Source organism: Vipera berus (assembly GCF_964194415.1).
Source record: "Vipera berus genome assembly, chromosome: 2".
In the NCBI taxonomy this organism is placed as follows: Eukaryota; Metazoa; Chordata; class Lepidosauria; order Squamata; family Viperidae; genus Vipera; species Vipera berus.
In genome coordinates, this window is record NC_138203.1 from 248,116,420 (window position 1) to 248,140,028 (window position 23,609).

The window sequence follows — 23,609 nt, forward strand, 5'->3', positions numbered from 1 at the left end:
ATTATGTACTTTGTTTTGTTATATTGAATTAGGTTTAAAATGATTCAACTTTGAACATGTTTTATTAATTCCAGTGATCTAATTGCTACCTCTTGAGAGAATGTCAATTGCAAATTCTCTCTGGGAAATCATTCTGCTAAGCCTGAAGAAGCTGGCTTGATAAGCTACTAGGCAGAAATATGAGAGATCATAAATTTCCACAACTTGTCCGTCTTGACAAAAATGCTCTTCAAGCAAGATGTATGTGATGCGGCTTTCAGAAAGGAATTCATGCAATGCGTTCGGGGACAAAATATAGCTTGCACGGTGATGAAGTGGATAAAGAGTGATTATGGGTGTTTATTCTGATGAGTTCAGTAGCTTAAATTGTGACCTCCAATGTGAATAAGATGAATTGCTCCAACATCACCTGCTTTAGTTCAGAAAGGAGTGACAGTGACTAATAAGCCTTAATTAGTAGTCCCCTTTTCACCTGTACTGTATAAAGCACTCTGGCTTGTTCATCATGGAAGCCAAATACCTTGGGAAAAAAAGGAAAATCCAATTGGCAGGGAAAGAGAGCATGTCTGATTACAAAATTGATTATGCTAGCGTAAATGAAGAGTAACTCATGGGGACATCTCTGAAAGAAAAGGGCATGACACAGGTGGACACCATGCAGTCAGACTGCTTTTAATTAAAAACCACTTCTGTCTAGAAAACATAGAAGTCTAGATGTAATTCTGCCCAATTTGCTTAACTGCCAATTTGCAAGATATAATTTAGCATTTTTGAGTGGCCCCACATGGACGCTTTCTGTGTTTCTGGTCCAATGCTTTAGTGGTAAATTGCAAATGTGGGAATTACCTCTGGATAAGAAAGATACTTTTGGATATATGGATGACATACTAATGAATAACAAGTTGCATTGCTTCTATGTTACAACTGGAGCTTGGAAATACACACAGTTCCAACCACATGTGGTCCATATGGTTATATTTTGACAAAAGCATTTTGCTTTTGAAAACAGTTGAGTATCCCTTATGACTTAACCTGGAAATAAAGAAATGTGCTCTAAATAAGCTATATTTGGACCTTTCTCAGTCAAGTGAGATTTTATGATAACAAGTGTAAATTCCTTGTTGAAAATTCAAGTGATTTGGGCAATCTAGAAGGTCTGAAAATCTATGAAAACTTTCTGAGTATCTTTGGAGCAGTCATTCTCTCTCAGCACAGTTGATTCCATGGGGTTGTTGTTGAAATGCTACGTAAGCTGAATTGAGCTCTCGAAGGAAAGAGATGATATGAAGTCAACAAATAAATGAGTGTTAGCCAACATGGAGAATAAATACATGATAAAATAGTAACCACTATATATGATGGCCTATAGGAGCTTTATTTTACTTGAATCAAATTGTTATTATTGTCAGAGACCAACATATTCATAAACCTGACATTCATTAAGCCAACTAAGTTTTATCTTCTTAGAAGTGCTAAGCAAATGTACATGTTCATAACAAGGCCACAGTGTGACAAAGATGAGGAATGCAGAAAGAAAAGGAAAAAAATATGTCTAAAATTCAAAGTCATTACAGACATGATCTGGAGTTTTGTGAATCATGGTTCAAATTCACTGCATTCAAAGCATCCATTACCTTTTGTCCATCATTAGGATGAAAAATGTAAGTCCATTTTCCTGCTCCTCAAATCAATTTAAAGATGGTCCTTTCCTGTGTTAATCTCTGTTGAACCTGTTGAATCAGTTCTGTTCAAAGAGAAACTCATAAAATAATCAGCACATTGAAAGAAAATTACCATACAAAACTAAAATTGTACTAATTGCAGAAATCAGCTTTCCATCGCTGTTCTCTGTGAATAAAGAAGATGCATAAAAACAGAATGAATTGCATCTGATTGGAAAGAGAGGCAAGAAAAAAATTGGAAGCAAATGTTTCCATAATCACAGATTTTTTTTTCCTCCTCTCTTTTGAAACAGTAAGGAAAAGGAGGATATTTTTTTTCTTTTCTTTTTTTCATTTTCAGCCTTGCAGTGAGAAGATGTTACTCTTTCTCACCAAAAGAACTCAAATTCTAGTGAGGAATAGCATTAAAGGGAACAGTAGTGTGCAGCAGCAACCTAAAAAGCTAATACAGTCCTGGGTTGTATAAACAGAGGCATAGAATCAAGATCGCGTGAAGTATTATTAGCACTTTATAAAACCCCAGTAAGACCACACCTGGAATACTGCAGCCAATTTTGGTCACCATATCACAAAAAATATGTTGAGAGTTTGGGAAAAAATTCAGAGAAAAGCAACTAAGATGATCAAAGGCCCGGAGACTAAAACATATGAAGAACGGCTGCGGGATCGGTTTGGCTAGTCTAAAGAAAAGAAAAAATAGGGAAGACATGATAACCGTATTCCAGTATCTGAGGGGCTGCCACAAGGAAGAGGGGGTCACTTTGTTCACCAGAGCACCAGAGGGAAGGATGAGAAACAATGGTTGGAAACTGATCAACCTGGAATTAAGGAGAAACTTCTTGAGAGACGACAATCAACCAGTGGAACAGCTTGCCTCCAGAAATCGTGGGTGCTCCATCACTGGAGATTTTTAAGAAGAGACTAGACAATCCCCTGAGATAGTATTGATTCTCCTGCTTGAGCAGGGGGCTGAACTAGAAGACCTCCAAGCTCTGTTCTGTTCTGTTCTGTTCTATTCCTGCTGCTCAGCAACTTTAGAAGTCTAAAGATCAATCTCTTGACTTCTCTGCAAAATATACTGAATTGTGAAAGAATCTTCTTCACCACTTTTCACATTATCCCATTTAGCTACCTTAATCTATAACAGACCTCTATCTACATTCACTGTTCTGTAAGATTGTTCTTTTCTTTCAATACAGTCTACTTAATCTTTCTTCCCACTCCTTTGGGAAAGAACATTATTTCAATTACATTTACATTTGCCGAGTTATAGTTTGAAAAACCATAGTTTCTGAATGTTATCTCATTTTCTAACAAAAATGGGTACAATATGCCTTTCTTAGAAGAAATATAAAAATATATAATATGATAAATTAATTGCTTAAACATGTAGCTTGATTAAAAAGGATGACAAGAAATCAGGGTATTTCATATTAAAACAGAAACCAGCCTAAATAACATATGTAATCTTTTTTAAAAGGTTAGCATCCCTGCGAGTCATTCTAGTATAAGGACAAACCAAAACAATACCTTAATTTGAATGTTTCACTTCTTTTTTTATTTCTTTTTACAACATTAGGTAAAGATTCCATAAACATTTACTTATTTTGAGAAATAACTAGAAATTAGTTCATCATTTGAAAGCTTTAGAAAAATTAACTTTTGTTTTATTTATTTATTTATTTATTTATTTATTTATTTATTTATTTATTTATTTATTTATTTATTTATTTATTTTAATTCCATTTATATCCCGCCCTTCTCCAAAGACTCAGGGCGGCTTACAAGCTTAGCAGTAGCCTTCATTCTATGTATATGCCTGCTTATTAGGGCTTTCACACACACCCCAAGCGGCATTATTACAAAGTCAGCTTAATTGCCCTCAACAATCTGGGTCCTCATTTTCCCTACCTCGGAAGGATGGAAGGCTGAGTCAACCTTGAGCCTGGTGGGACGCGAACCTGCACTAATTGCAGGCAGCTGGTGTTACTTAAGGAGGCATTAGCCCACTGCTCCATTTACTGAAACACTTTATGTGACACAAAATAAATATTTTTTTCTCCCAACATTCAGTGGTGCTGTTGTGTTCAGACTGATAAAATTGTAAAAACTCAAGCTATCACTGGGTTAACTGTAGTATTTTGTTTCAAGTAGGTGTTTATAAATCAACACAATCCTTAATTCACACGTTTACTATATAAAATGTCTGTACAATTTTTCTCTCCCTCAAGAATTAATTTGCCTATACTAATACTGGATAAATTTATAATGAAGTGCCTATTTTGTCTCAGATAAGGAAAACACTAAAAATTATGGTTTTTCCCCCCTTCCTTTTCCCAACCACTGACCTTCACCTGAAACATACCTCGAGTATAAAAGTAAACATCATGAAAAGCTAAGGTATAAAATACTATTGTACGTAATCTGTTTTTGCTGCACCCTTTAATTAACTATATTTTATTCATATTTTTAGGCAAAATGCACATGACTCAACTAACGTTGTCACTATTTATATATTATAGTGAATCCATTAGTTGGGCGTGCTAACTAATGAGTTTCATTGCAGTTCTCTTAATGATTCATTTTAGAAAGTGCTGACATCAGGTTTTAAGAGGCTCTTGTTAAGGTGTCCTACTCCTATATTATGCACAAGCTTTGCTAGATTTTTTTTTTTTGCAGTAAGACCATAGCCAAGCATGAATCAACATGAGACAGAAGAGAGCTGCTATTAATTTTTCCTTCAGTTCAGAGTATTATTCCAGAATATTGTGAAAGAATGGCTCCAAGCCACTTGGTGTTAATGTATTAGCTAATCAATTGATTTAATGTTTTGCTTTGTTTCTGAAGGTAATCAAAGCCCTGCTTATTAATCAAAACAATACATAATTGCTGAAAGATCTGGTCACCTGATCAAAACATTTTACTCAGTGGGCTATGTACAAATTTCTTGAATTTTAGAACAAAGTAGACAACCTGTGCCTTACTGGGTCAACTTTTCAGAGATAGTTCGTTACCTAAATAGAGAAACAGAAAGACAATGAGTGGGCAAAAAAAGCAATGGGAACAGGAACAACTTGCTGCCAGCTTTCCCATTGAGTTTCCTTCCTTCCAAATTTCCAGACGCTGGCAGGGAGCATCAGAAGTCTTCTTTCTTTACTTTGTTTCTCCTTCCCTCACTCCCTCACATTCCTGCTGGTTTCCTCATTTGCTTTGTCTGTGGTAAGGTTTCAGGGAGAGACAGTGGTGAAGCCAGCAGGAAGTTGTAGGTCCAAGGCCAGCAAGCAGGTTAGTGGGTGCTTCCAAGTGGGAAAGGGAACAGGGGGCTGGACTCGGGTATGGATCAGTGTGAATGAGAGATGTTGTTAATGTTAGGAAGAGTGTGTAATGATGGCACAGTTAAGGGTGGATCATCTGGATGTGCAAGAGTTTCCACCTGGGTCAGGGAATGCACTCAAAAGGGCAGAATGAATTGGAATATGCTGGGGGTGGCAGCTTCCTCAAATTTTATTCCCAGATTTTGGACACATTTTCTATATTAACTCATTTGCACTGTGATGCATATTTTTGTCCAATTAAAAGTCATGGCAATGAGAATTTTAGTATTATATATGTCAGACATGTCAAACACAAGGCCCGGGGGCCGGATGCGGCCTGCGAAGTGGTTTCATGTGGCCCGCGAAGTCATCCTGGAAACAGTGAGGGAACGGCCCCCACTGCCTTGGCCCTGGCCCAGAGACCCTCCTCCTGCCAGAGACCCTCAGATCTGTCCCACTCCTGCCCAGGCCCCCATAGGCACCCTTGATGCGAACGATGTAGAGCTGGCCATGCCCACCCAGTAGGCCATACGCACTCTAGCCACGCTCACCCAGTAGGCCATGCCCACCCTGGCCATACCCACCTGGCCCCCTGAGGGCAATACTGATGCGGCCCTCAATGAAATTGAGTTTGACACCCCTGATATATGTAGTCTAGACAATCCATGACCTGTTAGGTCATTGTTTCAAAGATAATTCCTGAAAAGAGAAAACAAATGACCAAGGACAAAAGAGGATTGGGAGTGGAAACAACATCCAACTTCCTGCCAATTTAACCACAGTTGACTGTCCACTGGTAGCTGATGATAGAACTGGTCTAGTCTACTTGATCTCTAGCAGCTGAAGGAGGGGATGGTTTGCCTGGACTCTGGAAGGGGTTAGGGCAGGACTAGTCTACTGAACATTTGGGTGGTAGTGCAGCAGCACAGTAGCACTGAATCAACCACAAATTGACCAAATTTCAATTCTATGAGACTCATGGGTCCTGGATTTTAAATGTACTCTGTAAGTTAGCTCATTTAAGGTATCTTGAAAATTGAGTTTGACACCCCTGATATATGTAGTCTAGACAATCCATGACCTGTTAGGTCATTGTTTCAAAGATAATTCCTGAAAAGAGAAAACAAATGACCAAGGACAAAAGAGGATTGGGAGTGGAAACAACATCCAACTTCCTGCCAATTTAACCACAGTTGACTGTCCACTGGTAGCTGATGATAGAACTGGTCTAGTCTACTTGATCTCTAGCAGCTGAAGGAGGGGATGGTTTGCCTGGACTCTGGAAGGGGTTAGGGCAGGACTAGTCTACTGAACATTTGGGTGGTAGTGCAGCAGCACAGTAGCACTGAATCAACCACAAATTGACCAAATTTCAATTCTATGAGACTCATGGGTCCTGGATTTTAAATGTACCGGTACTCTGTAAGTTAGCTCATTTAAGGTATCTTGGTTCAAAATTGTTACTGTACGATGCATTGTTTCACACAGTTAAAGATTACAGAGATGAGAGTTTTAGTAGCATACAGATATATTTTACATTCAGTCTGCTTTCTCATCAAATCTAATTTCCATCCATTGTGCTATAATAAATGATTCATAAATAATTTCCAGCCAAGAACATACATATGCAATGTAAGAAAATAACTCTTATGTTGTCTCTCTTACATAGTAAATGAAAAGTGAGAGTGATGGGACAGACAAAATGTTGAATGATTTTAAGGACCTGAAAAATGCTTGATATTGCTAGAGTGATATATTAACTCTTTTTTTCCCTACCAGACACAAGCAAATACATAATGGAAGTATATATTCCTTTTTTTCTTGTCTTTTCTTGATAAAAATATTTATAGAGTTCATAGAGATCAATTAATCAATTGTAACTTTGTGACAATTCCAACTTTAATAGAGTATGTTATTTCTTATTTTATTTGATAGTAGACCATCAAAATTAGATTCAATCAACTTAGTATCTACTAATTAAAACATAAAAATATGTATATTTTTTTGTCTTTTCCTTACAAATTTTTCTGCTGCAAATTATTCAACTCTGCCTCAGTAATTTTTACAATGTATTATCAACTGATAGCTCAGTAAAAAAAAAAATGATTCGGAGAGGCAGAACTGACATTACAAATAAAAACATGTTTTAGTTCATTAGAATCAGGAAATTAAGTTTCAACAGCTCCAAGCAAAGAAACAAATAAAATAATTTAAACTTAGAAATTTCCTAAGCAAAGAGAAAATTTCTCTAGCCATTAAATTATCAGTTTAGGAGAGAGACTTTTATTCTTAAATATGACACTCTTGGGAAGAATGTTACACTTTAGAATTCCAAGGAAATATAGAACATCAAGACTGTGTGCCAAAGGTACATGTTCCTAATAGGGTCATCCAAGGTATGAAGGTCATTTCAGCTGCCCATCTAAAGCAAAGAGGCACCTATAATGGACAACAACACTATAGGAAGATTTTGGAAGTGGATTATCATTTTAGTAACAATGAAAAAGCATCAATTCATACTGCACAAAAGAAAGCAATGGTAAACCACTCCTGTATTTTTCAGACAGATGTTATGAGAGACAATTACAACAACATCAGTAAAGACATCGATGATGGAAACAGACATAGAAACACAAGAAAAATCTTTCAAAAGATCTCTGAACTCAGAAGGAGGCTCCAGTCTCGAACTGGCATGCTAAAGTATCAAAGATCCAAGTTGTATACTGAAGTACTATACAGTGTAGGTATCACCATTCAAGATACCTTACAAGACATTACTTATTTACAAAAAGCTCTGGTACTAGAAGATGAAGTTAGATCAGTACTCCATTTATTACCAAGTCAGAAGGCTATAGGAACTGATGGAATTACCACTGAAATATGGCAAGCAAAAGAAGATCATTAAAATTCTAGCAAAACTATGCTGACAAATCTGCTTAGAAGATATCAGTCTACAACAGGAGACTTAGCAGAGTGTGAAAACTTATCACCCGGTAATTTCACATGTCACCAAAATCATGCTTAAGATTATCCAACACAGATTAGGAACCCTATGTAGAAAAATCAGCTTTGATCATACAATTATGGACACCATCTTGATATTTTTGAACCCCTTTTATTACTCTTTATGTTTTAGCTAGAGTTGGATTTGCCAGCCTAATGTGTACTAAATTGAGCCTCATCTTCCTTTTTTTTTCCCTCTTCACCACCTTGCAATTTGCAAATACTTTCTACAGCTGGGAGATAGGGAGTGCGGCAGAAAATCAATAAAAACCAACCAACCAAGGACAGAAAGATGGTAGAGGAAGAAACAGTGCAATTCTCAAAACTGTAGAACAGCCAAAGATTTTGAGTTCCTGCAACTGTTAGCTTATTGTCAATGCCACTGACCATCAATATTGGATCAAACAGACCTGAGTTGTCATCCTGTACAATAAGCTTATTATACTCAGCAAGCCTTGACAGCTCTCTGTAGCACCCTAAACATCTTTCAGATAGAATATTATTCTTAATAAAATAGGCAAATATAGAATTGCCAAAAGTACTCTAGAAGATGTCATTAACAATTGCTGCATGTTTTATCAAGAGGGGGACTGAACATGGTAATCTATCATGTATGGCATCTATATATTTGGTTATTTTTTTCTATCTCCCTATATATTCCATTTGTCATCATGCCACAGCAATGTTTTCAGAGCAGCTCAAGAGAGAGAGAAAATAAATAAATAAAAAATACTGTGTTTAGTATCACTGAACAGTTATGATGAATAAGACTTACAGTAATCATAGTTGGATGCAGCAAACCACAATGACATCAAAATGACATAATACTATACATAAAATGACACATAAATACCACATTATACACTTGGTTTTTAATGTTTGACCTAAGTGCATCGCTCAAAGGATTTGCATGATGAAGTCACAATGGACCTGCTAACATATGACAACTCTCACTAGCATCCTGCTCTTCTGCAGATGTCTGGATGGAATGAGGAATTTTTTAAAAAGCAGTTTTCTTTCATTTTAAGAGAGACAATAACATTCTTTTTTAGAACTACAGTAGGGAGTCTTCCCTCGGTCATGGAAACTCCTTGAGTGCTTTGGGCCAGTTACTGTCTCTCTTGTGGGGATAAATTGAAGGGAAATCCCCATGTAAAGTGCCTTTTACTCCTAGAGGGAAAAAAAGGAGGTAAATTTAGCCAATAAATATATTCTTTTAAGTCTTCTGTGAACTTCTCGCTGGATAGATGATGGGTGAATACCCCCTTTCACTGTATTCCTGTTCACTGTGGACTTCACTGTTAGCCTGCTTCCAGAATAAATGTCTAGAGGTCGGTAGGTCAGTATTGAAGAGTCTAATGGAAATAAGAACGTTGTATATAATCTGCTCTCTTGGAACCCAGGCACAATGGAATACAGAAATGCTTGCAGTGAACCCAGCCAAAATACTTTGAGGACATTGTTTGCAAACTCATGCCTAAATATAAAAGGTCATTCTTAAAAATCTCTGTTGTCGGTGACAACCTGAATTACTGCTTTTGCCCATGACTATACTCTTTGTCATAGTTTCCCATTGTTGTGCTTTCTTGGTGGCCTTATAGACTTCTCCTAGTTGTTTTTACTTTATTAATCCTTGCTGCAATTTACTTCAGCCCTGTGCTTGGAAATGTCACTGTTATATCTCAGAAAGATTTCATGTCAGAAAAGTTCCCTAGATGGGATAAACAGGATGCATGTGGCAAAAATAGATAGTAGACTTTACCCTGGGGCTAAAGAGCTGGTTTAACCTATTCTTTTAAATACATCTTTTTAAATAATTGACTATGAATGTGTGCAGGTTTCAATCTGTTCTGTTGTTACTTTCTTCTGCTCTGCTCCTTAGAAATTTATTCCTTCTCCTGTCCTCTGCTTTTGTTTCCTACAAGACATCTCTCAGGTTTCCTTTATTTGTGAAGAAGAACATGCAGAATACCTCTTTTTATTGCACTTTAAACTGCAGATTTTATGCTACAGAGTATTTGATCTCTGAATGGACATATGAAAATTGGATGGGTGCATTCCCACATTATTCACCCCCCATCAGTCACATGTAAACATATAAGCAGGTAGTTCTCTGCTTGCGATCACAGTTGGGATTACAGATGTGAGGGTGATCTGACTGTGACATCTGTCACCCCATTGATCGCCAGGATTGATTTGGCTGATCTGGCTGGCTAGGCGGGTATCCCATTCCTCCCTCACTGGTCCATGTGCGTCCCTCCCGAAGCTGCGCGTTCGGTGGAAGAGGACGTCCATCCCAGATAGAAGGAGTGTACCGATCTTCGGTCAAAAGTATACAGTTGAGATTAGAATTTCTGTTGCTAAGCAAGGAGTTGTTAAACAAGTCTTATTCAATATTATGAGCCTCTTTGCCATGGTTGTTAGGAAAATCACTGCCATAGTTATTGGAGTCATATGGTTATTAAGTGAATCTGGTTTCCCTCACTAACTTTGCTTGTTGGAAGCTGCCTGGGAAGGCCTCAGATGATGATCACATGATTCTGGGACACCGCAACCATCGTAACTACATGCCGGTTGCTAAGTTTCTGAATTTTGATCATGTGATCATGGAGGATCCTGCAATGGTTGTAAGTGTGTGTGTTGGGGGCAATTGCAAGTCACTTTTTTCAGTGCCATTGTAACTTTGAACTGCCACTAAAACAATGGTTGTAAGCTAAGGAGTATCTGTACATACTATATACATCCCATATTTTCCTTGATTTATAATAGATTTCATTTTCGTCATAAGACTTAGGACAAGCTGGATGTTTGGGGAAGGGTAGGAGATGAAATTGAGGAAGCCTTCAAATATCTGTTCATGAAAATATGTGCAGAGAAAAGTGTAATGTTCATTTAAAGATGTTAAATACATGATAACATTTTTATCTGAATACTAATACTGTGGGTTTTGGACCTCAAAAGTCAGATTGTCAGTATCATTAAAACCGAAATTACCAACCAATGTTAAGAAAACCTAGTTTCTATTATCCTCAGAGATATGAACTGATATCACATTGACATTTTTGTGCCCTTGAAGATAAAATGTTTTTAAATTTCTTATTAAGAATATACCTTCTTCTGATTTAATATATATTGTAGAAACATGCATTCTGGTATATTTTCAGTAGGCTTTTTTATCTTCATTCTTTCTAAGTCATATATTTTAAGCTGCCTCAACTTTTATTGGTGAGGCAGAAATATTCATCATACTTGTTAAAGTTTGTATTACCTGCCAGAAAAGCAATTTATCATAACAATACATGAATGACTTTTCTGATTATTAAAATAGCCTCACAGCAAACCCCCCTCAATATTCCATATAAAAACTTCCTTTTGTTGATTTAAGGATGAGTCAAATTATATAAAAAAGAGAGTAAAATTTAGACTATTGTTTATTTTATTTAAAACTTTTATATAGCCACCCTTCTTGCAGCCAACTCTGGATTTTCCCAATTAGTTTTTTAAAAAACAACAACACACAAACAAACATATAAAATGGTTAGAACACAACCAGTTAAAACATAGGACCAGGAACCCTGGTGGCACAGTAGTTAGAATGCAATATTGTAGGCAAACTATGCCCACACCTGGAGTTTGATCCTGATGGGGCTTAAGGTTGACTCAGCCTTCTGTCCTTTAAAGGACCCAGATTGTTGGGAGCAATATGCAAATATTACTGACATTGTAAACCACCCAGAGAGTGCTGTAAAGCACTATGGTATGGTATATAAGTCTAAATGCTATTGCTAAAACACTATGTCAGGTCCCTAAAGAAAGGTATTCTTTCCCTTTGCATATTGTTGAATTTGTAAACCTTGTTTGGGACCTGCCATTCTGTTGGGTGGGGGGATCTTTGGAGTTTGCTTTGCTCTGTCCTGCTATGATGCCTTCCCCCAGGGGATGGAATGTCTCAGCCAGTGCTTTTTTTCTAAAAAAAAAGTGTCAGAACTCAGAGGTGCTGTAACTGAGAGAGATGCCGGTGTCTTGCTACAGTGTCGCCACCTGTCCTTTGCACCCCCGCCCCTCCGGCTCGGAGCCACATGCTGCAGGGATTCCCCTCCCCACAGCCACTGTGGGGATTCCCCTCCCCACAGTTGCCACACTGTGGCCCATGCTGAGCCCCCACCCAGAGCTGCTCCGAACCCCAACCCAGAGCTGTTTTCCTCGTGGCAGTGGTCTTCGGCGCCAAAAGCCTCTTTCCAACCACATCCAGAATTTTTTTTAACAAACATTGGAATTCTCAAGGCCATGTTTGGTACTTCCTAGCAATCTGTTACTGGAAGGAAAAAGCAATCCCTGCTGCGTTACTGATCCCAGAGAAGCAAATAATAATAATAATAATAATAATAATAATAATAATAATAATAATAATAATAATAATAATAATAATGTTGATGATGATGATGATGATAATAATAATAATAATAATAATAATATAATAATAATAATAATATTATAATAATAATAATAATAATAATAATAATAATAATAATAATAATAATAATAATAATAATAATAATAATAATAATAATAATAATAATAATTTTATTTGTATACCGCCCTTCTCCCGAGGGACATGTATGCAGGTATCCTTAGGGTGCCATAGTTATGGATGAGAAATATTGGTTGCAAAGTTGACATTTCTGGATGTAATACAGATATTTTGGACTTATTTTTGTTTCTTTGTATGTTTGATATTTTTAAAAAGGCATATGTTACTGACTACACTTCTGCACATATGTAACATCTTTTTCTAGGATACATGACCATTGCTTGTCCAGAATGTGAAAAGTGAAAGATTGTGACTAAACAAAATTTTAATGTACAGATAATACCACCAGAAATTATTTTAGCCTTTTTAAAAAATGTTGTTATTGATGCTCACCATGCTGTTTTAGATTCTAAAAGTTTAATTCCTAAAGAAGTCACCTTGTAAATAATTTTAATGTCCTCCTCTAGTGCAGGGTAGACAATCTTGGCTCTTTTATGACTCAAGGACTTCAACTCCCAGAATTCCTGAGCCAGCATGGCTCAGCTTGGAGACCTCTCTCTTTCCCCTCAGCATGGCTGGCTCAGGATTTCTGGGAGTTGAAGTCCACAAGTCATAAAAAAGAGCTAAGATTGCCTACTGGTAAAGCCAATAGAGGAAGCTTTTTTTTTTAAAAAAAAAAAAAAGGTGCCGGAATGCTGTTCTGAGCGTTCTATGAGAAAAAAAGCCCTGGTCTCAGCCTTATCTAAGAGATGGTTTGTAATTGGAGCCAGAAGGAAACCAACGTGAGGGTGATCTTGAATGAGCATGCCAAAGAACTCAGTTACCAAAGCACCTGCCACCTTTGGATTGGCTGGATTTCAAATGAACACTGGGACACTGGGGGGAGGAGTACTGAATGTTGCTTTTATTATATTGCTTTCGCAGTTTTTCCCCAGACCTCGCCTTGATTCTCTGCTGACACTAGCCCCTAATAAAAGATCCTTTTGAGACAATGCCTGTTTCAAGAGGTCTGCTTAGATGAGGTAGGTACCTTATACACTAAAGCAATAACAAAACTTGATAATCAATGCTAACGTGCCATTATCTAATCTTCTCCTAACACTTGGGGGGAAAACCAGGTCTTCAGACTAGGAGAGTAGAGGCCTGTCAAATCTCATGGGGGAAGTTGTTCACGGAAAAGGCTCACTTCCTAGTTCTCATTAGATGACACTGTTTGGGAAAAGGAACCCAGAATGTGTCTATCTTATCTGAACTGGTAGGATGGGTAGATGTCACTAGGGAAAAAATAGCTACAGAGAACATGTATTTAGTACAGAACAATATGGGGCAGGGGAAATACTTGGTATTTGGTAGTCTGGACCTCTTCACCCATCTATAATTGAAGTTTCCTTGCATACCTTAATTTTTCAGTTATTCTACTGTATATTTGAAATGAATGAGTGGTGATACATCATTTAATATGAAAGGTGAGGGTTAAAAATGACAGTGATTCCAAACCTATCTTTAAATATTTCCTTTTTGTTCCCTTAATGTGTTCTGTGCTGAAGAAATGATGTTGGATAGTAACAAATTCTTACCAAGTTCAAAGCATATTTTTTTCGTATAAAAATCTATGGATACAAAAGGTAGAGATATTTGAATCTGCCTGCAAGCTATAATGGAAGTATACATTGTGATTGGGTCTGATAATTTGCTTGCTTTTTCATTCACACTCATTTCATCCAGAATAATTGTGTATGTCATACTAATATTATTCCATTTTTAGTTAATATTGCTCCATTCTAGTTATGCACGAAAATGGTGCATACGAGATCATTACAGGATCATTTTCTGAAACTGCCAGCAATTCATTACATTTGTACCCTAAGTCAAAGGATGATTATTTTAATTTCAGTCTTTTAATGTCATCTGATAAATTTTCTTCTATTACCCGTCTCCAGATTCAATCTGACTAGTAGAGTAAAACTAAGCCTTAGGTGTCCAAAGTTAGAAGGCAACCAAATATAAAGCTATGCACCACCTGGTTCATCACTGGCCCTCTAAAGTACCTTGGTGCATCCACTGAGCTGTCTATTGACATGGTGAAACAAATATTCAGCTTACCCATCTAGTTGGTTTTGCACATGAAATGGGAGTTAACACAATTGTTCTTTGCAATTCAGGCAGCAGTCCTTCCTGCTAGTATTTTCAATTATACAAGGTAAATGTATTTCTTGCGCTGTATTATTGGCAACTTTGACAACTGAAGTGTCTGAAACTGTATATAGTGAACGATAATGTATATTTAAAATGGTGTTACTCTTCAGGATACTGTTAGTAAACAGTCCTATTTGATAAAGACCTTGTGTCTACAACACAGATCATGTAGTATTTTTTAAAAAAACAAAACAAAGACCTTATATCCTTCAGTTCTTGTCTTCCATCTGAAGGAGATGAGTTGAGGAAATTAAAAATCTATTTATTGATTTTTTGAACTTATATGGCTCCCCATGTCGCATAGTGATCATAGTCACCTCACAACAACCAATAAAGGAATGAAAACAGAGCAAACTTTCCCACCTTGTGCCAGGCCAACTAAACTATTGATTTCCTAACTCAGCTGTCTCCTAGCCCAATATCTGGGGGAAGAGCCAGGTCTCCATGGAAAGTAGAAAGGGTAGAAGGCACCTCAAATTTCAAATGTGAGGCTAGTCCAAGACTGTGGGAATCTGCATTATATCATCTCTGTCTACCACTGAATTCAACATTAAACTAGCAGGAGTATTTACATCATTTCTCATCCACTCTGACACACCTCAGACTGAACCTAATTTCTTTTATATGCAAAAGAAACATTATTGTATATGTATTTTAAAAGCCAGATCATATTACTCTGTTGTTTTGCATGTATACTGAGAGCTTCTGCACCAGAGACAAATTCCTTGTGAATCTAATCATATTTAGCGCATAAAGCTACTCTATTCTGTTCTGTTCTATGGTACACTATGCTATACTATTCTTATTAATCCATTAGACATCTCTCCTTCCAGCCACATTTAATAAGTTCTTCACTGTGGAGTACACACAGTATGAATACTCTTGCCAGAAATTATATGTAGATCAAAAACAAAAATTATTAAATAAATTCATACAAATTTCAGGATTATTTGAGGTTGTTTCCTTATAAATCATAGACATACAGAGTAGGGTTTTGGGTGGGTAGAGGGAGAAACTAATAGACACTATATAGAAACTAATTTCTTAAAAATATTTTGATTATTTGAAAAACCTTGAATTTTCTCATTGTTTTTAGTTTTCTACTAACTTCTGTGAATAATAAGATAGTAAGCTAAATAGCATAATTAGTAATAAGGATTAATTACAGAAAAGAGGGGGAAATACATTTTCAGTCTAGATTAATAAATTATTGCTGGTTTTTCTTATGTTCAATAACGAGGCAGCTGAAGCTTAGGACATTATAGGAGAGAACTATGATAGTCTTTGGTGTCAAAATCAGAACATATCTGATATAACTTTTTCCAACCAACATTTTTTATGAAAAGGCAGAATCTTTGTGAACTGCAGCTCATTTCATTAGATGCAATGGGGTGGCTAAAATGGTGAGAGATTTAAATTGGGTAAGTTGAATGGAAAGGAAGACAGGATGGTTGTGCAGATAAAGGTGACATGTCAGGTAGATTACAAGAACCTGATCAATTACCAGCTGTAATATGTTAAAAGTCCACAGCGTTTCTTGGGACCTTCTCAGATTACCTGAAATCTCTTTGATAAATGTATCCTTTTCCTCCATAGTGGAGTTAGGAAGACCAGCAGCTTACTTTTACATTTGCCTGTTAGTAAGAAGAATTTGGAAGTTTATCTCTCTCTCTCTTTTCCCCTCTTCTTGTGAGCTGAGATTTGTCATTTCAAATAATTTAATTCTCAAGGAATTATGCTAACAGAAAAAAATCTCAACAGCATAATAAAAATGCAGCTTGAGTCTTCTTCCCCAAACTGTTTTTTCCCCTTTTGCAATATATACTTCTATGAACATGTTCATTCTTAGAAATGAACAAGAAAAGGTTTCTTTTTTTTTCTTTTCTTTTCTTCTTTTTTTCTTGAAATGCATCAGAAAATGCTCAGATACATTGTGGGACCTCTGAGAACAGAATCTTCCTTGCATGTTTGTTCAATGTGATTCCCAGTTGGTTTGCCATGTATGTCATCACCACTCTCTGCCACTGCTTCAAAAATTAATTTAACAACAACAACAACAACAACAACAACAACAACAACAACAACAACAACAACAACAACAATAATAATAATAATAATAATAATAATAATAATAATAATAATAATAATAATAATGTTGGAATGGACCTTGAGGTCATCTAGTCCAACCCCCTGCTCAGGCAGAAAACCCTATACCATTTGAGACAAATGGCTGGCCAGTCTCTTTTTAAACACTTCCAATGTTGGAGCATTCACCACTTCTGGAGGCAGGTTGTTCCACTGGTTAATTGTTTTAACTGTCAGGAAGTTTCTCCTTAGTTCTAGGTTGCTTCTCTCCTTGATTTGTTTCCCTTGCCTGCTCTTTAGCTGACTGGAACTAAACGCTGGCATGTTTAAATGCTGCTATTTTAAAAGAAACAACTGGGCACACTTTTGCTTGAAATCAATCAACCAAGTAAAATAAGCAAAACACTAGAAACTAATTTATTGTTAATGATTCTCCTCTTTTCTCAATAAAGTCCTGGCATGCACATTAAAATGTGTGTGCCTATGTATGTGTATATTTACATACACATGTATGCACATATTGTGTGCATGCGTGCATGTGTGCACATACCGAGAGAGAGATATACCAGCCTTCCCCATTTGATATCCTTAGAAATTCTGGACTATAATTCATACCATCATCACCATTATACAATCATACTCATAATGCTATACATTGTAAAAGAGATCCACATACCAGGGTTATTTGTACATAAAAGTTACGTGTTTTAGACTTGAACTAAAAGCAGACAATCACAATCACATCTGGGGGTAGGGAGCAAGAGAGATATCAAATGAAGCCATGCCACAGGACTCAAACTCTGCTTCAGAAGAGAGTCTTAGAGCTTAAAAGACTAAAATCATGGTGGAAAGCCTTATATGAAAAATGTTATGAATGAAACACTTCTGGGATGGATTAAGCAACCCCTTTCAAACTCAATGCCACAATTTTGAAAACAGTTTTGCTTATAATACCAGGTTAAAACACATTATTCATCCAAGATAGAAAAAACTTTCCAGTCATCATCTCAGAAAAATAAGAGTGAAAATCCTCCTCTTTTTTCCAGATGAGAAAAAAAAGGAAGAACACGAAAATATGCAACTTCTGCATTGTTCAAAAAAACACTCTCGGTTCTAGGCGTCCAATTGTTCTTATTCAGTAGGGTACAATTTAAGTGGGCAACAGATTTCATCAGTGAGAATTCAGCACTGTAAGTTCTTAAAAAATAAAATCACTGCTATTTCTGTCTACCGAAGGTATCCAGTTTAAATAATGCTCTAGCTTATCCACTATTTTTCTGGTTACGCTTGTGTTTTTTTTTATAGTAATTTCCATAACAAATAATGCAGAGCTTTTCATCTGTCAGCTCACCAGGCATTCGAAAACTTACTACTTTGCTTCTTGCCAGCAGCAAACCGGTTTTGTAGGATTAAGTTATGACTGCCATCTATTCATAAAGCTAATCATTTTGCTTTCGCTGAATTTCTCATCTAATTGATAACAAGTTCTATTTAGCACTCACATTTACACAGTGAACCAAAAAAGTTGCATGTGCTTATTTCCCCCCTATTCAGTTCAAATTTCTATCAGGAATGTAAATTTTTGGTTGATGTACTGTATATAATTGATAGATCCATTATCTCAATATTTCTCTAAAGTTCCTGATGGACCTAATTCCTTATCTATCCCAATTTACCACTACCTTATTATCAGAATATTTCATTTCATGTTTAGCATGCATGAACATTTGAACTGGAAAGAATAATAACATAAATCAGAGAGAAGAGCAGTTAAGCTAGGCATTTAACCAATCTGTAACTTCTTTCCAATGCAGGTATTTGCTTACTCCATTAGTTGCTTATTCCATCAGAATCTCAGCTTTCCTCCAAAATGTGCCTCAATGCATTGTTATAAAGAGATAGAAAATTCATGTATTTTTCCATCTAGGCACTACTTAGCCTCAGCTAGCTTGCTGCATCATGTTCCTGCATGCATATTAACATTTAAGCCTATCATTTGACATTTCCTGAAAGCACATCCACACACCTGAATTATGTCTTTCCTGCTCCTGATGAAATTCAGGGAAAAGAAATAGACAGTATTTAACTGGAGGTGTAGGAGGGGGGAAAGATCCAATTTGAATACAATTAATAATTATACCTGCAATACGTTTATCCCATCCACACACTCTTACTGTGCAGATATATTGACTGTTATTATACAAACCCAGTCTCTTTCTAAGAGTACATCAAGTGTTCCCTTCAATACAAAAGACCTTCTTTTTGATCTTAAAACATCCAAGATCCAAAATAATAATAATAATAATTCAGGTGGTTGCAGACAGCAATACTAGCAATACTAGCAATACTAATAGCAACTGTGGCATTTCTTTTGATTTAAAAGCATCTTCATCTCTCTTAGAAAAATCTATTGTTAGTTTTGTCCTTTCTCTGCAGTTGCATGTTAAGCTGAATGCTTTGGAGAATTTTGTCAACAACTTCAAATCTTTTTTTTTAACTATGTACTCAGCAGCATCTTGCCTTTTTAACAGATGTGCTGGTTTGTTTGTTTTTATGTTCCAATATTGTTTTTTTTCCCAGTTACTGGAATTTGTCACTCATTGTTTCAGAGGGAATTTTTTTTACTAATAAAACATTGTACTGTACTTATACATGTTTGCTTGCTTTCTTGTGTGTCTGTGTGTGTGTGTGTGTGTGAGTATGTGTTATGCATAATATACAATCAATATACAAGTGTGAATGTGCATTTGATAGAAGGCTTATTTCATCTATTTGGTCTATGACAAATCAAATGTTTATCAGAGAAGGTTTATAAATAAAGAATGATAACTAGAATTCCAAATACAAATAAAGACAGATTTATGGAATAATACCAAGAAAGTTTTCCAGATGCTATTAAGTATTTGTTTTCTCCATCCACCTTTCCATAGCTATTGAAATATGTACATTAATTTACTTTTCATTGTTCCTAAATTACCGATGGCCATTTGTACATAATATGTGAGCTAAAGAGAAATATGTGAAGAAAATAACAAAGATGCACAAAAAGAGTCTTCAAATCACAGTAACTCAAATAGGCTGCAAAGGCTGATTTAAAACCAAGATGGGTGACAAATACATTTAACAAATAAATAAATATAAATAAATCTAAGTCTGGAAATATAAAAGCGGAAAATTTAGGAAATAGAGCAACATAAATGTACTAGGTATGCATCCAATCAGAGACAATGTTTATAGTAAGAATCCTTAGAGTGGCAGTTAGAGTATAAAACACATTCAATCCAAAGGTTGAACTTTTTGAGCTATGTACTTTTTAACCTGGAGAATTGTGCATCCTTTGAGGATAAGAAAGTATGCTTTGTTATAGGATATTTACTATTCAAAATATTACTAGTCTCTTCCACAGTAGATGGGAGATGAAGCTGCAACGGATTGCTTTTGTTTCACATATGCCTCTAAGTAACAATGAATGGCTACAATAGTGAAATATTGGGATGAAGGCTGACAGGAATCATGGAACTTCAGAAAATGGACAGAATAATTCATCCAAAAGATCATGCATTATATATGCACAAGGTAGAACAGGTTAACTTGTACCTTGTTTGGAATTAATGATTTTTCCTCCATTTGTTTAAATATATTCTGCTGACATCTGCACTGTATATCGTCTAATACTTTTTCTGCAAAAAAGACATCTGTTTATTTGTTGTTTGTTTTCTTTAGTCACAGATAACATTAGAGCTTGAAAATAGAATGAATATGTTGAGAAACACATATCCTTGGTGAAGGAAAGAAAGAAAACTTCCATATTGTTGGCAAGAAAATGACATGGCTTTTTTTCTAGTGTCACTGGGATTAGTGCTGAATTTGAAGTAAGGGTTCCATTTCTTTTGGACTCTTTACACATTTTCTCTTGATGCAGTTTGTCAGTCTAATCTATTGCTGGTCACAATTGAGGATGCTATTCCCAATATGATATTTAGTTATTTTTTTTGTTATTCTAAGGTTTTCCTGGTCACCCTACTTGAAAAATTCAAATTGTGGGAAGCCTTCCATAATATTTATTTTATTTATTTTTTAATCCCATTTATATCCCGCCCTTCTCCGAAGACTCAGGGCGGCTTACAATTTAAGCACAAACCAATGTGCTTAGCAATAGCCTTAATTCTATGTATATGTCTGCTTATTAGGGCTTCCCCCCCCCCCCAAGCAGCATTATTACAAAGTCAGCTTATTGCCCCCAACAATCTGGGTCCTCATTTTACCTACCTCGGAAGGATGGAAGGCTGAGTCAACCTTGAGCCTGGTGGGATGCGAACCTGCACTAATTGCAGGCAGGTGGAGTTTATTGAATTATAGAAGTTAGGAAGGCTGCCAATCACCAGGAAGATTATGAAAGACATGACATTACTATTTGAATCAACACATGTAATAAAGCTTGGTTACATTTGATTTGAGACCTGCCAGTCATATAGATTCCTTGGTCATCTTATAATTAAATTACCACAAAGAATTACCAAGAGAATTTCTGCAAAATTATTTTCTCTCTTGAATGAAGATTCAATACCATCTTTCTTATCATCAGATTGAGTGAGGATGGTAGAAAAGAAAACAGAGAAGAAATTTTCAATCCAAGAAAAAAAATGCCCAATTCAAAATCAAATCAATGGCAGGGTGAAATAAATAATAATTATGTTGTGTAGCTGGGTTTTTGCAGGCAATAAGTGAGATGGAAGGTTGCAAACAGGAACATGCTTTATTGCGGTAAACAGAAACAGAACTAAAACACAGGCTGCTGCGCAGCTACTCATACAGTTGACCACTAGGCGGTGGCCAATAGGTTTAAAGGAACCCATTGCCACCCCAAATCATCCAATGATCTTCTTGGAGACAGCAAGTCTGGCTTAGTCAGTGAGCGTTACACAGGCACACCATTGAACAACCTTAAGCAGCATTCAAACAGACACGTGAAATAGTTCAAGTAAAAATCCCATTACATTACAAATTAAATTATCATTATTATTTATTTGGCGTTTCCCAGGCCTAGGGCAATCAATACCTGCAAAGTTCACCTGTAGATGATTTGCCTTAAGTTCCAGTAAGGCCTCAATGCAATAATTTAAAAGTGGAGATTGTTCTCCAGTATTCTTAATCTGTGTGGAATTTGAACTCTGTGGGATATGCTATTTGGTGACTGGTTGCTTCTTGAAAAGTATTGGTTGATTAAGTGTTTGGAAGTGCTGCTAGCCCTATTTTAATTGGCCCACCTTGTCAGTCTCATGTGTGGTTTGAATCAGAGTAGGAGATTGTATCTAGTACCATTGTTGCATTGACATTATTTTATCTAAGTGCCAGGTTCATGGATTTTCCACTGAAAGTGTGGTTCATTCTGAAAGTGTGAATGGTGATTAAATATGTCTGGACTTGTTTCTTTCTTATTTTCATAACTAACAATTAAAAATTCAAATATGTTATTAAACATATGTGTATGCCACTGCAATAAAAATTATTCTTGGCAGCTCACAGAGAAAATTACAAAATAAACCACATGCAAAAATAAAAACCCAGCAGCATTAGAAAAAAATAAAAGATGGCACCAACAATTTAAACAATAGCAACACTTTCTGTTTTGTTTATACAAAAGAAAAAAAGGGACTAGAAGGACCTTAATTGAATAATTCTTTTCCCATGATAAATACTTGAAAAACTGGCAAACTTGAGCAAATCTAACAATTTAATAGTCATCTCATTTATTTCAGAGAGAAAAAATAGGACAATGTTTTCTTAAGATTTCAGAACATATTCATAATGGTTTTTTCATAAAAATATCTTAGAAAAAATTTCACATGTAAACTGACTATTATTATAATATAAAATGTCAGCCACTATTTACTGTATGTGATTTATCTTGCAGTACTGCCTGGACAGAAGATGGGAGATATTTTAAGATCTTCACGCTAAAAAAGGGAAAATCAATATGTGAGGACTGAATGGGAATAAATCATGGCGTTAAAAATGGCTTTATTCAAAACAAGCAGGAAGACACGTAAACCTTCAGGGACAATTTGAAGTGGATGTTGTGAAACTAAAGATCCTCCAAGGAATGCTTATTAATAATAATCTAAGGGTTAAATAAAAGGGACGCGGTGGCTCAGTGGATTAGGATGCTGAGCTTGTCGATCAGAAGGTCGGCAGTTTGGTGGGTTGAATCCCGGGTGCCGTGTAACAGAGTGAGCGCCTGTTACTTGTCCCAGATTCTGCCAACCTAGTAGTTCGAAAGCACATAAAAATGCAAGTAGAAAAATAGGGACCACTATGGTGGGAAGGTAACAGCGTTCTGTGCGCCTTTGGCATCTAGTCATGCCGGCCACATGACCACGGAGACATCCTCAGACAAACACTGGCTCTTCAGCTTTGAAATGGAGCTGAAGCACTGGCCCCTAGAGTCAGAAACGACTAGCACGCATGGTACAGCTCTTTTACTCACTTCTCCACCTCTCTGAACCTCAGGAAAGAAATTCATACCTCTGATGAAAACTGAGGAAGGACATGGATTTCTGTGTTATAATACATTTATTTGTCTTTAAGTTATCAAAATATTTTATATGACAGAGCTCCAGAAGTATTTTTGAAGCATAACTCTAATAAGATAATAATTTCAACACTTAGTTGCCATGGTGAAATGGACTGGTGGATATTGTAGAGGCTGAGTTTAAGTTTCTCTGGGACTTGAAGTGAAGTGAACCCAGAAACTTCCACGGAGTTTATTGGAACTACAAAGTTCCAAATTTGCTTCTG